This window comes from Plecotus auritus (genome assembly GCF_963455305.1).
Source record: "Plecotus auritus genome assembly, chromosome: 1".
NCBI classification, from domain to species: Eukaryota; Metazoa; Chordata; class Mammalia; order Chiroptera; family Vespertilionidae; genus Plecotus; species Plecotus auritus.
The window spans coordinates 58,772,733-58,778,732 of NC_137770.1; the positions used below are offsets into that span (position 1 = coordinate 58,772,733).

Consider the following 6,000-nt stretch of genomic DNA (forward strand, 5'->3'; position numbering starts at 1 on the left):
TCTTAACCATTATGCAGTACTGAAGATACTTGTTCAGGCTACAAATTTGATTCTGGTGGCTTCTTTGAAATTTCCATTCTGGTTTAAAACTTATGATTAAGTTTGATTGTATGGGGATTTTATTTCTCTTTAACCCCTAATTCCTATATCTTTTATGCTTCCTTTTAATTTTTGTTGCTTTGGGATTTTACCTATATTTTAAAATTTTTCTCTAAATTATTCAAGTTCTCCCCCCTCCACCCCCCATGGAAGTACATGACATAAAATTGTAAGTCAAGGGAGAAATAAGATTTAAATACAATATTTTGTTTTATAGCTTATTAAGCACATGTCTTAGATGTATACTTAATCACATTTTATTGAATACTAGAGGCCCGGTGCACGAAATTCATGCACGGGGGCGGGGGGTGTCCCTCAGGCCAGCCTGCACCCCCTCCAATCTGGGATCCCTACTGGGATCGGGCCTAAACGGGCAGTCGGACATCCCTCTCACAATCCAGGACTGCTGGCTCCCAACTGCTCACCTGCCTGCCTTCCTGATTGCCCCTAACCACTTCTGCCTGCCAGCCTGGTCACCCCCTAACCACTCCCCTGCCAGCCTGATTGATGCCTAACTGCTCCCCTGCCAGCCTGATTGCCCCTAACTGCCCTCTCCTGCAGGCCTGGTCACCCCTAACTGCCCTCCCTCCCCTGCAGGACTGGTACCCCCCAATTCCTCTCCCCTGCAGGCCTGGGTCCCCCCAATTGCCCTTCCCTGCAGGCCCGGTTGCCCCCAACTTCCCTCCTCTGCTGGCCTGGTCACCCCTAACTGCCCTCCCCTGCAGGCTTGATCGCCCCCAACTGCCCTCCCTTGCAGGCCTGGTCCCTCCCAACTGCCCTCCCCTGCTGGCCTGATCGCCCACAACTGCCCTCCCCTGCTGGCCTGATCTCTCCCAACTGCCCTCCCCTGCTGGCCATCTTGTGGTGGCCATCTTGTGTCCACATGGGGGCAGCCCTCTTGTGTGTTGGAGTGATGGTCAATTTGCATATTACTCTTTTATTAGGATGATTAAGTACACATAGATTAATAAAATTATATAGGTTTAAGATGTACAATTCTATAATACATCATCTGTTTTGTGTGTGTTCATCTCCCCAAGTCATGTCTCTTTCCATCACCTGCCCCATTTCCCCTGTCCTGCCTCCCTGCACCCCATTTCCCTCTGATAATGACCATACTGTTCTGTTGGCTATGCAGTGTGTTTTTTGTGTGTGTGTTTTTCTTTGCTTAATCCCTTCACCTTTTTCACACAGCCTCTTACCCCTTCCACTCTGACAGCTATAAGTCTGATTCTATTTTATTTGTTAGTTTATTTTGTTCATTAGATTCCACATAGAAGTGAATTCATATTTTTTAACCCTTTTAAATTTTCATCAGGAGATAAAAAAAAATTGGTTGTCTGTTGAACAAATAATAATGTGTCTAAAAATGTCAGGCTCTGTGCCAGGTGCTGGAGAAGACACCTGCCATTTTGAAAATTTGCAAGATAACAAGGAAGATGCAATTGAGGTCACTGTCGCAGAGACTGCTGTTGGCCACTAGTAGCATTCTCCCAGCCATCTGCAAGATAGCCTGCCTGCTCCAGCCTCCCTGCAGTTACGTGGAGCCACTTACCAAGGAGCCATAAGAAGGTAATCAAAAAGTGTGTTAAACTTGCTTGCCCTCCTTCCTCCCTGCTGGCTGGGATGCATGTGTGATGCCGTAGAACTCTGATAGGCTACCATGGACTTTGAGGTAAAGCCACATGCTGAGGATGATGGAGTAACTCTATAAAATGAGCCTGGGCCCTGATGACTGAGAGCAGCTGCCCTACCGGTCCCAACTGTTGCCTCTGGGTGTGTTTTACATGAGAGAAATTAATTTCTGGCTTAAGTCATAATTACTCAATGCAAATTCAAAGTCTTTTTTTAGCATTTAAAATATTTTAATGAAAACATTTTCTCACCATCTTTAAATAAAATGATTCGCACTTTTTAATCTGAAACAGCTCTGGCATTAGGACTTAATTGCTTCCTGGTCCACGGGCCTTAGATGCCACCGCACTACTAACTCCCCAGTGCTCTGGAGGAAGGGGTGAGCCATGTCCTCCTCTGTCGGAAGTCCTTGCAGCAACCTTAGGGGTCTGATTCTTACCAAGTGTTTAACCACTTTCAGTGTTTGCGTTCACTGAAGGATGTTCTTATGAACTTGAGGAGTATGAACTTTTTCTAATCCAAGCATCTTTATTTCATTTTTTCCCCAATATGGTTGTCTTTTTGTATTTTTTATTCTGCTTACAGGATATGAGAGTGCTGTGGATCCCCACCATATTTTCATGATCTGCAGGTGAAGGCTGAAATGCTTCATCTGGAATTCTTGACTTGGTAAATTTATGATGAATCCAATCTGTACAAATGGAGACTCCACACCTTTTGTCACAGTGTGTAGTCTACCTGGCAGGCTCTGAACTATTGAGAGCAAAATCCTGGCCCTGCGTGTGGTGACTGTCCTCTGTAGAGGCAGCAGCTGCTAAATGCTGTTCAGGCTGTACTTACCACTAACAGGAAGCTGAGCCTAGGAGAGACCACCAAGTTCTACACACAAAATCTGCCCACAAATTTATATTCTAACCAACCTAGCCTCCAGAAGGTTTTAAACAGTTATGAGGAATGTTAGATTAGCATGAGGACCATCAAACAATGATGGATTCCCCATCATGGGACATGGCATCTCTTTTTTATTGTGATTGATAAATAGGAGAGCATCATAGAATACTCTGAGTTAGCACAGCATTTGAATACTATTCCCTAGTTGTCCTCAAAAAAAAAGATAAAGATAAAATTAGGTGGATTATAAGCTGCTTAAACAACAAACAAAAATTAATGAATGAAATTGAAAGGCAATATAGGCATTTTAGTTATTGGTGTCAGAATTGGGTTTAAGTCTCAACTGCCAGTTATAACCATGACCCTGGGTAAGTTAGAGAAATTACAGCCATCTGATCCATCTGGAGAGCATCTTCCAGGAGTGAGCCACATGGTTCCGAACCTTATTTTTGTCAACATCTTGAATGAAGACACAAAAAATTGCTGCAGCAAATATTGTGGATTGGTTTGCTCAGTTTCATCCCAGCCTCTTCATGGTATGCAGATCCTGGGAAGCCAAACGACATTTTTTAGATTTCCTCACAGCAGAGTTCTGGATATGAATTACATTCTCTCTACTTGATGCATTCTTGAAAGATTTGGAGTATGAAAATGAAGCAGAAGTGGTCCTCCTACCTACCCCCTTTTAGATGACTTTCTTGCAAGCAAGGTCCTAGTGACAAAGCTTTTCAGCAGCAGTGTTCTAGGGTCCATTCTTGAGATTCTTAGGTTCTAAGGTTCATGTTCCAGTGCCAAGTCATCAGTTCTGTGAATGGCAAGATGCCGTCGAGTGGTGGCAGTGATGGGAGCAGCAACAGTATCAGAAACTTTCTGGTCTGGCTTCCTGATCTCCAGTGGTTCCAGGTATGAACACATGCCCCTGATGGCTGACTCTACCATATTGTTCTGGGAGTTATTTCTAGGGGCCTGGTCTAAAACTTGTTCTCCCATTTATGCATAAGCACCTAATTCCCTGTATTAAGTCTTTTTCAGCTTAAAATACCTAGAATACAACTATAGACAATGGAGAGAGTATATGCAAACTCTTTTTAAATTTTTATTTTTTGCACTTTATATATTTTTAACTTTTCAATAATATTGGTGGTGGTGGTAGAATAGGTGATTTTGCTGAAACTGTTGTATATATAATGCAAGACTATGCAAATGGTAACTGTGTGATGTTCTAATTCTATGGTTCTCTGGTTCCTGCCTTTCCTATATGAGCTGTGCCCCTGATTAACCAAAGAACATATGGGGGGGGGCGCTATATAGAAATATTCTAGCTAATAAATGAGGAAGGAGTGATAAAATTGGACTATCATCATTTTTCAACCCATAATGAACTGAATCAATCCAGACAACAGGCATTGATAGCTACCAACATCATAAAAAGAGGCAAATAGACGTGTGTCTCATAACAGAGGAACACAACTCACAATGAAGTAGTCTTGCCTCCAAAACTTATACTGAAATCTAATCAAGTCTCTCTATCCAATTACCAATACACGCAAAGTACATAGATCATGAAATAGCGTGTCGTGGGGATGCAATCAGTAAAATCCAGAGTCTGGGAAACTCCATTGATCAAGCAGTCAAGTTTTTTTAAGAAATAAATTTAAGGGGTGGGGAGCAATGGAAGGGAAACCTGTAGAGTAAAAGGGACTTTTAAAAGGTCTATTAAAGTTCATATTAAATTTAAAAAATATAAATAAAGAAACTAAAGTACAATGTTTAGGGATGCACAAATAGGTGATAAAACATAAAGAAAAGCCAAGAAATGGTTACCATAAAAACCACAGTAAATGGACACAAAAAGGGCTTCTTGGATGGCTGCCAAAGTTCTAATTCCTCACAGGTAGGTTAGGGTTACAAAAGTTTGCTTACAATAATTTATTAAGGTATTTTTTATGTGGCTTTCTGTATCTTACATTTTTCAGTTAAGTAGGATGTTGAAGATTGACAATTATAAGAAAATTTGCTGTCTGGCCGGTGTGGTTCAGAGGTTGAGCCTCGACCTATGAACCAGGAGGTTCAATTCCCAGTCAGGGCACATGCCCAGGTGGTAGGCGTGCAGGAGGCAGCCAATCAGTGATTTTCTTTCATCACTGATGTTTCTATCTCTCTATCCCTCTCCCTTCCTCTCTGAAAGCAGTAAAAAAATTTTTTAAAAAAGAAAGAAATTTGCCTTTCCTATATCCACTATATTTAGGATAACCGAATATCCATATTTGATACAGAAAATTTTCCTTTAGTAAAAAATTCCAGGTAATAAGTGTGGAAAGAGGGATAAAATTACCAAAATCAATACTTTACAATCCCTATTGATAAATAATCCAGGCAAAGATCATCAATAGATGAAATTGATAGGTAGGAGATGGATAAGAAATTGTATAGTGGAAGAATCAGGCCATTGCCACCTTAACCCACTGATCAGTCTTAGCACTGCTACTGATAAACATGGGACAAGCAGACACTGGGTAACTTCCATTTACAAGAAATGCAGGAGACAGAGGAGCAAATTAAATAACACCACAGCAACACAACAAGACCAGTCTGGAATCAAGAACATTCTCAAGGACAACTGACATGGTTTTCTCAAGTCAGTAGCAAAAAGAAAAAGGAAGTGGGGTGAGGAGGGCTGCCATAGGTTAAAATAGACTTAAGAGCCATAAAAACCACATGCCATGTGTGGGCCTTGTTTAGAACATGATTCAAACAAATCAGCAGAAAAAGATATTTTTGAGGTAATTGGGGAAATTTGAATATGGGCTGGGTATTAGTCAATTGCAAGGAATCATTAGTCATGATAATAGCATTTCACTTGTAAGAAAATCTCAGTACTATTTAGCGATCACACTAAAATGTGTAGAAGTGAAAACATAGGATGTCTGGGATTTACTTTAAAATACTTGGGTAAAAGACAAAGGAAAGCGATAAAACCTTGGTAATTATTTAGTCTGGGTATGAATTTATATAGATTTTTTTAAAAAACTTCTGTATATGTTTGAACATTTTTTTATTTAAAATGGCTTTGTGATTCCCTGTTCTAGTAAATAAGATATTTAAAATATATTATTTAGTCTGAGTCCATTTGGTTCAGTGGATAGAGCATCGGCCTGCAGACCAGAGGGTCCCGGGTTCGATTCCAGTCAAGGGCACATACCTTGGTTGCAGGCTCCTCCCCAGGGCTCGTGCAGGAGGCAACCAGTCTATGTGTTTCTCTCACATCAATGTTTCTCTCTGTCTTTTCCTCTCTCTCCCACTCTCCCCCAAAATCAATGGAAAAATATCCTCTGGTAAGGATTAACAACAACAACAAAGATATATATATAGATA

At 41.0% G+C, this 6,000-nt stretch overlaps 1 pseudogene across 1 annotated transcript; it reads right to left on the minus strand.

Moving 5' to 3' along the window:
• Positions 1–2,035: 2,035 nt before the first annotated feature.
• On the minus strand, positions 2,036–3,564 carry LOC308234284 (large ribosomal subunit protein uL30m-like; annotated as a pseudogene). Its single transcript has 2 exons — positions 3,418–3,564; positions 2,036–2,530 (listed from the first exon to the last, which is right to left on the minus strand). The product of its transcript is annotated as a large ribosomal subunit protein uL30m-like (transcript).
• Between the last annotated feature and the right edge of the window lie 2,436 nt (positions 3,565–6,000).